Genomic DNA, 12523 nt, shown 5'->3' on the forward strand with positions numbered 1-12523 from the left:
GAGAGGGGCTAGACACAGAATTAATATTTGGTCATGCCTAGATGAGGAAACCTCCACAAAATCCCAATCATATGGGGTTAAGATTGCTTTCAGAATGGTGAACAGATCCACACACTGGGAGGGTGACCCACTTCAACTGCAAGGAAACAGAAGCTTCTAAGCTCAGGACCCTCCCAGACTCCGCCTCAGTTCAGTTCAGTTCAGTTCAGTTCAGTCGCTCAGTGGTGTCCGACTCTTTGCGACCCCATGAATCGCAGCACGCCAGGCCTCCCTGTCCATCACCATCTCCCAGAGTTTACTCAGACTCACATCCATTGAGTCAGTGTTGCCATTCAGCCATCTCATCCTCTGTTGTCCCCTTCTCCTCCTGCCCCAATCCCTCCCAGCATCAGAGTCTTTTCCAATGAGTCAACTCTTCGCATGAGGTGGCCAAAGTACTGGAGTTTCAGCTTTAGCATCATTCCTTCCAAAGAACACCCAGGGCTGATGTCCTCTAGAATGGACTGGTTGGATCTCCTTGTAGTCCAAGGGACCCTCAAGAGTCTTCTCCAACACCACAGTTCAAAAGCATCAATTCTTCGGTGCTCAGCTTTCTTCACAGTCCAACTCTCCCATCCATACACGACCACTGGAAAAACCATAGCCTTGACTAGATGGACCTTTGTTGACAAAGTAATGTCTCTGCTTTTGAATATGCTATCTAGGTTGGTCATAACTTTTCTTCCAAGGAGTAAGCGTCTTTTAATTTCATGGCTGCAGTCACCATCTGCAGTGATTTTGGAGCCCAAAAAGATAAAGTCTGACACTGTTTCCACTGTTTCCCCATCTATTTCCCATCCTTTATCATATCCTTCAATACTGGTAAATGTTTCCTGAGTTGTATGATCCACTCTAGGAAAGTAAAAAACCTCCAGGAGAGGGTTATGAGAACCCCTGACTTATCAACAACTTGGACAGAAGTTCTGGGTAACTTGGGGTCCATCTGAAGGGAGGGACAGTCACATGGGAGTGAGCCCTTAATCTGTGGAATGAGATGCTGTCTCCAAGTAGGCAGTGTCAGAATTGAGTTAAATTGTAAGACAATTGGCTGGTGTCAATGAATTGCCTGGTTGGGGGAAAACAGCCATATCTGGTATCAGAAGTGCTATGAGTCTGGTAGAAGCATGAGAGTGAAGGAGACGCACAGAAGGGGGAAAAATGAGTTTTTCCCAATACATATTTTCTATTTCAAATAACCTTTGAAAATGCAAAATTCATCTCTAGCTCACAGGTTGTGCAAAAACAGGCTTCACACTGGCTTTAGCTTGCAGACCCCTCCTATCCAGTGCATAGTACCCAGATCAGTGCTTTGTGGATATAGACTTTAACCGAGAAATATCTGATTAATTTCATGAGTGATTACATGATGAGTGGTCGAGGGATGCCGCTGTTCTTTGCCTCTTGCAAAGGACTCCGTTTTGTGCCCTCACACTCTGCACCAGAATCTAAGTCCAGAATCTCTCCAGTGTGTCTGATTCTAGGAACAAGCTGCATGAAGTCCCCAGAGCGTAGAGCCAGAAATGAGGTGCTTCTTCCACACAACTAGGCTTTGATCCAAACTAGCAGGGGAGCTGTGTGCAGTTAGGTTCAATTATTCTGGGGAGAAAAGTGGTGAGAGTATTAGAACAATATTATTATTATTGCATTTGGATGGCAGGTATTCATGTTTCTCCATGAATGTGTAAAATCCTCCCTTCCATGCTGATTTTAATTGAATTCTGACAAATCCAACTTTCCTGAGGCAAGAGAAAATGAGAATGTTGGTATTAGCATAGCTTTCCCCCTTGTTAACTGTATTTACATATCAACTCCTGGGACAGCATACATTATTTTCTCCTTTGTGCCTAGGTTTTATCACAGCAGCACCAATTAGCTCTGTTAAGCATCTTTCTACAGATACACAGGAATGTGAGAGATTTTTACTACCAACAATTCAGGCATTGGCTTTGCTTCTCCTATAAAGTCAGTTTTAGGAAATAATTAATATGACATTAAATTTGAAGCACAGACTATATGTGTACCTTTACACATTTCACATACTTCTCTCTTCTCTTTAAATACTCAAAGATTGTGAGGTTGATTATCATTGTTTATTTCAGGTGAACTCTATACATTCACACATTTGCTCACTAGAGCAATGTTGGGATATAAAATCATCAGTAGTATCCATATAAATTGCATTCCTTAGCCGATTTCTTACTCTAAAAGGTAGAGATGTTTCTTAGCTGAAAAGTACAAAAATGTCCAGTAGGTGTTGCTGTTGTACACTGAATTAGCCAGGAGAGCTTGCTGCTGCTAAGTCACTTCAGTCGTGTCCGACTCTGTGTGACCCCAAAGATGGCAGCCCCCAGACTCCCCCGTCCCTGGGATTCTCCAGGCAAGAACACTGGAGTGGGTTGCCATTTCCTTCTCCAATGCATGAAAATTGAAAAGTGAAAGTGAAGTCGTTCAGTCGTGTCCGACTTGTAGCGACCCCATGGACTGCAGCCTACCAGGCTCCTCCATCCATGGGATTTTCCAGGCAAGAGTACTGGAGTGAGGTGCCATTGCCTTCTCCAGCCAGGAGAGCTTAAAGAAGTTCAAATAATAATTCCACCCACAAGTTGGTTATCGTGATTGTTTAAGTAAGTACTATTGGGAAGACAAGAGAATAAATGGTACCTAACTTATTTTTATGTAATTTTGAAGACATTGTAATTTGAAACATTTGTTTCATATACAGAAAGTAGTGAGAAGAATAGCTAAAAAAGAAAATTTTTATTTTCTTAATTTAAATAACCTTAATTTTCACTTTTATTAAAATAACTAAAAGGAATCTATAAAATAGAAATTATAGGGAATGCAAAAAATCATAAATAAGGAACATGCATAGACTATAGACAACACTACTTTTAACAATGTTGAAAAAAATTTTGTTAATATAATGATTCTTAGTCTGAAAATCTGGTAAAATTCTGTGGCAGTCAAACTAAGTCTGGAAAGAAAGAAAACCTCAATTCTGATTCTGGTTCAAAACTCAAGATGTAATCATTTTATCTGTAGGCTTATAGAGTAGTAACAGTTGCCAAAACCTCAACTGTAAACTGTACCTTTAATGACCTGCACTTCCATTTACCTCTTATGATGAGCTGTTGTAAGTTGTATGATGTGGCTCGTTCTATAGATACATAATTTGTGTACTTGTTTTGGCTGTGCGGTGTCTTCGTTGCTGAGTGGGCTTTGCTCTAGTTGCGGTGCGTGAGGCTTCCTCGCTACTTGTGGAGCCCTGGCTTCTCACCGTGGTGGCTTCTCTTATTGCAGAGCACAGGCCCTAGGGTGCTGTGGCTTGCAGCACACAGGCTCAGTGGTTGTGGCTTGTGGGCTTTCTTTCGTTGCTCTGCTGCATGTGTAATCTTCACTGACTAGGGAGCAAACCTGTGTCCTCCTGCATTGGCACACGGATTTTTATCCACTCTACCACCAGGGAAGTCCTATGGTGTGGCTAGTTATGACAACACTCCAGACAAGTTGAAGAAGGCTAAGAGGCAATAAGATCTTCCATCTATTAAATATTAGTATGCATGCGTGCTCAGTTGCTCAGTCACGTCCGACTCTGTGCAACCCTATTGACTGCAGCTCGCCAGGTTCCTCTGTCCATGAGATTCTCCAGGCAAGAATACTGGAGTGGGCTGCTATGCTCTTATTAGTATAGTCACTACAGTTGTTATAGAAAGGAAAGTTTGAAACTACTTGAATTATTTTTCTTTTCACAGTAGTTTCCATGTTATGGGGAAGGAGAGTTAATCAAGCTGTGGACCGTGCACCTTTTCGCTCCTGAGCAGGGACGCCCACAATGAGAGTATTGCTGCTGCTCTGGTACTTCCCGCTCATGGAACAAGTTTGCAAGGCCTGGGCAGTGATTCATAGTTCAGGAAAGACACACCTTCCAGAGGTAATGATGAAGAAAGAAGGATATTATATGTTTAGTCTCTGCTATTTTTATCCTTCTGGTTTTCAGTTAAATTGTGACTTACAATTGTTTGTTTATGGTGACCCATTAATTCATCAAACAGAAGCTCCATTTGAGTCAAAGACTTTTTTCCAAACTTAGAAAATGAGTCTATATGTTCTTATACTTTCCTTGTAGTATACTCTTTCATTTTAATAGTATTCAAAGTCTATCCAATAGGCCTGGACTCAACTTGAATAAAAATATATAGAGTTTCACATGAATAGGTAAATAGTATTTTCATTAAAAATGAGCACATATAAAGACCCAATTTTTTTCCTCCCCATCCGGCCCTTGATAATATGCACTAAAAATTACTCTCGTACTTAGGAATATTTTTAAAGATTGAAGCTGACCTGATTGGTATTGAAATATTTGAACATTCTGGTTGTGTCATATTGCAGGAGCCATGTGCCATGTAAAAATATCATTTGTATATTTAATTGTGCATAATTTCTTTAGCATCTGCCTCTCCCTCCAGGCTGCAAACACCCAAGAACTCTTTTATAAAAAGTGTCTGTACAAGTGGATACTTAAACATTTTTGTAGATTGGACTAGCAAAAGAATCAGTAAAGATAAACGCTGCTGTATTAAACATATGCAATATTAGCCAAGGTTAAATACAATCTTAGTTTAAAAATAATTTTTGACACGTTAATCAATCAGAATATTCTGAAAAGTAAGTGCTGCCATCCATTCATAGGAGAATTTAAGATGCAAAAGAACTTACAGTCTTGGTTGTTTCTTATTTTCCAGCTCCTTCACACCTCTTTCAGAATACAGATTTCAGCACCTTGTTTCTTGTCTATGCTGTTTCATAATGATAAACCCAACACTTGGATAACAGGCAGTTGCAGAATACTTTCTGTTTTAATCTTTAGCCTCCAGTCAATGGCACCCCACTCCAGTACTCTTGCCTAGAAAATCCCATGGACGGAGGAGCCTGGAAGGCTGCAGTCCATGGGGTCTCTGAGGGTTGGACACGACTGAGTGACTTCACTTTCACTTTTCACTTTCATGCATTGGAGAAGGAAATGGCAACCCACTCCAGTGTTCTTGCCTGGAGAATCCCAGGGATGGGGGAGCCTGGTGGGCTGCTGTCTATGGGGTTGCACAGAGTCGGACACAACTGAAGTGACTTAGCTGCACACTAGATATGCCAAGACCATGAAAATACCAAGTGATTTACTTGATGCCACGAAGTATGTAGTGCATACTTTCTTGTGCTTGATGTACTATATTCTATACACACTATAATGTTTTATTCCTCTGTGCCTTTGTTAATGACAATCTTTCTAGTTTGAATGCTTTTCCCTTCCTTCTTCTCTGGGTAGCCACTATTCATTCCTTAAGACATCACCTACCCTATAAAGCTTTACCTGAGCCAAAAGGCTGGGGTCCCATAAGACTGTACATAGCTGTGTAACAGAACTTAGCCATTTTATTTTAGTACATATAAACACTATCTGTTTATGTATCCAAATGTCCCACTGGACTATGAAATCCTCAAAGTAAAGCAATCAGAAGAAAACTGGCCCTTATTTCCATTATCAAATATACCAGCCTACCTGAGTGTACACCTAAATATTCGGTCTTACTTCCTAGCAGAATGAGTGGACTGCCATTGATTCATTAAGGCCAATCCATCTATTCGGACACTTTTGCACTTGATTTATAGTTTGTTTAGTTACAGAATCTTAGTTTGGAAATAATTTTCAATTATTAGACTTTTTGAGGGCATTGCTTCGTTTCTTTTTGTTTCCAGTACTGCTGAGAAATCCAAATTTTCTCTACCATTCCTTTAAAAAAAAAAAACAAACTCCACATTACAGAAAATGTTAATATCTACAATGAGCACAAATGAATCCTTACCTGCTATCTTTCTGCTCCCAAAGTTATCAATTCACAGCTGATTATGTTGGATCTAGTTCTTCTCTCCTCCACAGTTGCCTTTTTTTTTCTCTTTACTTTTTTTCTGATTGTTCCTTGTGGCATGTGGGATCTTTTCCCCACCTGGGATTGAACTTGGGCTCCCTGCATTGGGAGGGTGAAGTCTTCACCACTGGACAACCAGGGAAGTCACTCTTTATTTATGTTGATTTCCATTTTCTGTGGCAGAGACTTTCTTCTTTGAGCTTGTCATCTCTTGGCTCTCTGCTCATAATCAAGAAGTGTTAGTCACTCAGTCGTGTCTAACTCTTTGCGACCCCATGGACTGTAGCCCACTAGGCTCCTATGTCCATGGAGTTCTCCAGGCAAGAATACTGGAGTGGGTTGCCACTTCCTTCTCCAGGGCATAATCAAGAAAGTGTGAGACTAAAAATGGATTCACACTGAGCGTGTGGGAAGGATGTTTCAACTGTGAATCTCATTGAATAGGTATCTGGGTGGGTCATTTATCGGGGAAACTCTGAGGTCAGTGCCTTTAGGTCTTGATCTTAGGTCAGAGTCTGTGGAAAGGAGTTTCAGTTTCTTTTCTGCAGGGTAAATATCTGGCTGCCAGCATGCTGGGAGTTGTGTCGGGGAAGAAGGCTAGAGGTGTCTGCATTCAGCGATTCACTAGCCATCTGCTATCATGGCACCCCTGCTCTTTTTCCTGGGCTGGAGTAAGTGATCTGAGATTTTTACTGTTTCTCAAACAGCTTTTACCTCCACCTCCTTTTTTAGGAATGCTCCTTCACATTCCGTTTCAGATTTTTCCTAACATTGCTAATTTCTGATCTTTTTGAGGCTGTGGTGCAAATTATGTTGATTTTGAACTTTCGAAACTTGCAGCCAACTTGGGATTTGAGTCTCTTGGAGGTGCTAACTCAGTTATCACATCCATCTGCTTTCTAACTCTCAAAATTTTGTTGCTGTTTTTTTCCTCTACTGCTTTCCCCACACGTGTATGTTTAGAACAAAACTCATTTATCATACTTCCAAGGCCTTTTGGGAGGGAGAAATTTAGGTGTGTGTATTTACATCGCCTTCACCTGGAAAAGCCACCCCCCACCCACTGCTTTCTTTAAACCTTAAAAATCTCACAACCTTTGTTTAATATAAAGGTGAACTCTCTTCCTGGTGGTTGGTTTCTCCCTGAGACTTCTGGTAGCTGGGAATTTCCTGGTCCAGTGGTTGGGACTCCGTGCTTCCAGTGCAGGGAACATGGGTATGATCCCTGGTGGGGGAGATAAGATCCTGCATGCGGAGTGGCACAGCCAAAAAAGAAAAAAAGAAAAGATAAAGACTTCTGGTAGCCACTGTGTGTACCGAGGCCTCTGAACTTTTTGGGTTTGCAGAGATGGGGTCAGCTACTAGCGGACCGTGTATGGTCCTGCCAGATGAGTATGTCTTTGATTTCCTCCTTCAAGACCCATCCATGTATTTCTAGTAATACACCACCAGGGTTTTGGAGATGGGCTAGCCCCTGGCATAAATGTGGGCCACCCTTCACGCGGGGATGGATGTCCATGCAGGGGAAATGCTCTTTGCCCGGGAACAGATTGGGCTCCAGGAGCATGTATACATAGCGCAGAGCAAGCGGCCCAGTCACCTACAGGGACCACTGTTCAGTTGTACAAACAGTCGGCTCTTCATGCTGTACTGAGGCTGTGGTCACCTACTTGCTTCCCAAGACTTGCACAGACTGCATTGGACCCTCGGGAAGCAGGGCGGCCGGCAGAGACAAGGATGCCTCCACAAGGAGCGCCACAGCTGGAAAGTCCTCTTCATGAAAACCTGCCTTTCTCACCGGAATTCTGGGGTACTGCATTGGCATGTTTTTGTTTTTTCCTTACCTCAATGGCCACCCAATCAAAAGCAATACTTTGGAGTGTTTGGAGTTTTTTTAAAGTATTTTCCAAATGGCAGGCACTGTTTAAGATAATAGCAAATAGTTAAGGAACAAAACAGACAGCTTTCTGTCCTCACAGAGCGTGTATTTCCCTGTTTCTTTGTTGAGCTCTTACCTTTTTTCTGATGTTTAAATTATGTAGGGCCCCAAGCTTCGGTCCTTAGATAATTTTTGTCCTTCCTAAGTTATGCCATTCAGCTCCATGGCTTTAAAAACATCTATAAAATGATGACTCCAAATCTCATATTACTCACTGCTTACTCAACACTATCACTTGATAATTGTAGGGGGCTGAATGGTAGCCGCACCAAAGATATGTTTATTTTTTATCCTCAGAATCTATGACTGATACTTTATTTGGAAAAAGATTTTGTAGACTTAAAGATGTGATGAGGAGATCATTCTGGATTAGCCATATAGAACCTAAATCAAATGGCATCTATCCTTATAAAAGACACACAGAGGAGAAGACAGACACAGAGGAAAGAGAAATGTGAAGATGGAGGCAGAGGCTAGAAGGACGTGGCTACATGGTGAGGAATGCCAAGAGTTACCAGAAATTGCAGGAGGCAAGGAACATGTTTAAGTGTAAGTATGTAATTATAATTAAATTACTATACTTAAATAAATAATTGATTTCAGAATATAAGATCAACACACAGAAATCAATTGTATTTCTATATCCTAGGAAATATTTTGAAAACCTATATCCCTACATTCTACCAACATGTTTTCTAAGTTAACTTACTCTATTTTAGCCCTTTATTCTTCCATAAAAACTTAAAATAATTTCCTTAAATCTCTCAAATAAATACAACCAGAATTTCAGAATGACATATTCACAAATTAATTTTTGTAATTAATTTTTATTAATTTATAGCAATGTCATTTCTCATTATTTAAATCTTTAGGCTTTTGGGGATTTTTAATATTTTCCATATCAGTTAGATATTCTTAGCAAATTCTAATTATTTTTATCAATGCTTATATTAATGGTGTCTTTATCATAATCTCTTGTTTGTTACTGCTATGGTATGGAAATACAATCAGTTTTTGTGAATAATCTTGTATATGGTGACCATGAACTGTGTTATTTATAACTGATTAAATTAGACCATCAGATTGTAAATATTTTCCACAGTAAATCTATTTTTTTTGTAATTTGAAATAAAGTATAAAAAAGTAAAAAAAAAAAAAATGATACTAAGGAAATAGTTCCAATTATGATAGCAGGAAAAAGAATAAAATCCTTAGATATACTTTTAACAGAAGAAGGGCAAGTCATGTATACTGAAAATTACTAAATGTTGTTGAGAGAAAGAAGATTTAAGTAAATGGAAACACATCCTATGTTCATGAATTGGAAGACAACATTTTCAAGATGGCATTATTTCCAAAATTGTTCTTAAATTCACACAGATTTATGACAATTCCTGTGAGACTCCTAGCTTTTTTTTTGCAAAAGTTGACAAGCTGATTCTCATGTGGAAAGGAAACCTGAATACCCAAGGCAATCTGGAAAAGAGAAACAGTGTTGGAGAACTCATATTTCTGATTTCAAAACTTATCATGAAGTGATAATAATAAAGATGGTATGGTTCTGACCTAAGGGTAGACATATATATTAGTGAAATGGAACTGAGGGTCCAGAAATAAGCCCTTACATTCATGGTCATGGGATTTTTGCCAAGGTTACCAAGACCATTCAGTGGGAAAAGAACCAAGACCATTCAGTGGGAAAAGAACAGTATTTTCGACAAATGTTGTTAGAGCAACTAGATATATCTGCATGGAAAAGAATAAAAATTGGACTTTTGTCTCTCACCATCAATAAAAATACAAGGTAACTAAGAATGGAATACTGAAACGTAAGAGCTAAAATGATGAAACTTTTAGAAGAAAACATAGGAATAAATTTTCATGGCCTTAGGTCAAACAGCACACAAACAACAAAAGAAACTGTAGGTAAATTTAACTTTATTAAAATTTAAAACTTTTGTGATTCAAAGGACACCATCAAGAAAGTGGAAAGATAACCATGGAATAGTAGAAAATATATGCAAAACATGTATGTGATAAGAGATTTGTATTCAGAATGTATTATAACATTATATAATATATAATATAAAGAACAAAACTCAATAATAAAAAAACAAATAACAATTTTAAAATGAGCAGTGAGTAGACACTGCTGTGCAAAATGATGACCCTCCCAAATATGCCCTTTTTTCTAATCCTTGGAGCCTGTGAAAGTGCAAAGACCTAACCACTGGACCTCCAGGGAATTCCCTAAAAAATGTTGAATTGTACACTTTAAAAGGGTAAATTATACAGTGTGTGAATTTGATCTCAATAAAGCTTTTTTTTCCTTTTTAAAAAATGATTCAATGAACTCCCATCTATTCTTTGCCCAGTTTCATCAATTATTTACATTTTGCTCCATTTACTTTTTCATATTCTTTCTTTTCTTTTTTTGCAGTCTCGTACACAGGGTTATTGTTACCATCTTTCTAAATTCCACATATATGCGTTAGTATACTGTATTGGTGTTTTTCTTTCTGGCTTACTTCACTCTGTATAATAGGCTCCAGTTTCATCCATCTCATTAGAACTGATTCAAATGTATTCTTTTTAATGGCTGAGTACTACTCCATTGTGTATATGTACCACAGCTTTCTTATCCATTCATCTGCTGATGGGCATCTAGGTTGCTTCCATGTCCTGGCTATTATAAACAGTGCTGCAATGAACATTGGGGTACACATATCTCTTTCCCTTCTGGTTTCCTCAGTGTGTATGCCCAGCAGTGGGATTGCTGGATCATAAGGCAGTTCTATTTCCAGTTTTTCAAGGAATCTCCACACTGTTCTCCATAGTGGCTGTACTAGTTTGCATTCCCACCAACAGTGTAAGAGAGTTCCCTTTTCTCCACACCCTCTCCAGCATTTATTGCTTGTAGACTTTTGGATCGCAGCCATTCTGACTGGTGTGAAATGGTACCTCATAGTGGTTTTGATTTGCATTTCTCTGATAATGAGTGATGTTGAGCATCTTTTCATGTGTTTGTTAGCCATCTGTATGTCTTCTTTGGAGAAATGTCTATTTAGTTCTTTGGCCCATTTTTTGATTGGGTCATTTATTTTTCTGGAGTTGAGCTGTAGGAGTTGCTTGTATATTTTTGAGATTAGTTGTTTGTCCGTTGCTTCATTTGCTATTATTTTCTCCCATTCTGAAGGCTGCCTTTTCACCTTGCTAATATTTTCCTTTGTTGTGCAGAAGCTTTTAAGTTTAATTAGGTCCCATTTGTTTATTTTTGCTTTTATTTCCAATATTCTGGGAGGTGGGTCATAGAGGATCCTGCTGTGATATATGTCGGAGGGTGTTTTGCCTATGTTCTCCTCTAGGAGTTTTATAGTTTCTGGTCTTACATTTAGATCTTTAATCCATTTTGAGTTTATTTTTGTGTAAGGTGTTAGAAAGTGTTCTAGTTTCATTCTTTTACAAGTGGTTGACCAGTTTTCCCAGCACCACTTGTTAAAGAGATTGTCTTTAATCCATTGTATATTCTTGCCTCCTTTGTCAAAGATAAGGTGTCCATAGGTGCGTGGATTTATCTCTGGGCTTTCTATTTTGTTCCATTGATCAATATTTCTGTCTTTGTGCCAGTACCATACTGTCTTGATAACTGTGGCTTTGTAGTAGAGCCTGAAGTCAGGTAGGTTGATTCCTCCAGTTCCATTTTTCTTTCTCAAGATCGCTTTGGCTATTCGAGGTTTTTTGTATTTCCATACAAATTGTGAAATTATTTGTTCTAGCTCTGTGAAGAATACCGTTGGTAGCTTGATAGGGATTGCATTGAATCTATAAATTGCTTTGGGTAGTATACTCATTTTCACTATATTGATTCTTCCAATCCATGAACATGGTATATTTCTCCATCTATTAGTGTCCTCTTTGATTTCTTTCACCAGTGTTTTATAGTTTTCTGTATATAGGTCTTTAATTTCTTTAGGTAGATATATTCCTAAGTATTTTATTCTTTCTGTTGCAATGGTGAATGGAATTGTGTCCTTAATTTCTCTTTCAGTTTTCTCATTATTAGTATATAGGAATGCAAGGGATTTCTGTGTGTTGATTTTATATCCTGCAACTTTACTATAATCATTGATTAGTTCTAGTAATTTTCTGGTGGAGTCTTTAGGGTTTTCTATGTAGAGGATCATGTCATCTGCAAACAGTGAGAGTTTTACTTCTTCTTTTCCAATTTGGATTCCTTTTCTTTCTTTTTCTGCTCTGATTGCTGTGGCCAAAACTTCCAAAGCTATGTTGAATAGTAATGGTGAAAGTGGGCACCCTTGTCTTGTTCCTGACTTTAGAGGAAATGCTTTCAATTTTTCACCATTGAGGATAATGTTTGCTGTCGGTTTGTCATATATAGCTTTTTTCATATTCTTTCTATGCATCTTTTCTGAAACCATTTGTAAATCATCTGGGGTGATTTGGGGATGATTGTGAAATACTACTCAGCAATAAAAAAATTATCTATTGACATGAATGACACAGATGAATCTGATGCAGAATGAAAGAAGCTAGGCAAGAAAAAGACTATATACTGGATGTTACCGTTTACATAAAACTATGGAGAATGTAAACCTATCCA

The sequence above is a fragment of the Bos indicus x Bos taurus genome, chromosome 6, assembly GCF_003369695.1.
Source record: "Bos indicus x Bos taurus breed Angus x Brahman F1 hybrid chromosome 6, Bos_hybrid_MaternalHap_v2.0, whole genome shotgun sequence".
Lineage (NCBI taxonomy): Eukaryota > Metazoa > Chordata > Mammalia > Artiodactyla > Bovidae > Bos > Bos indicus x Bos taurus.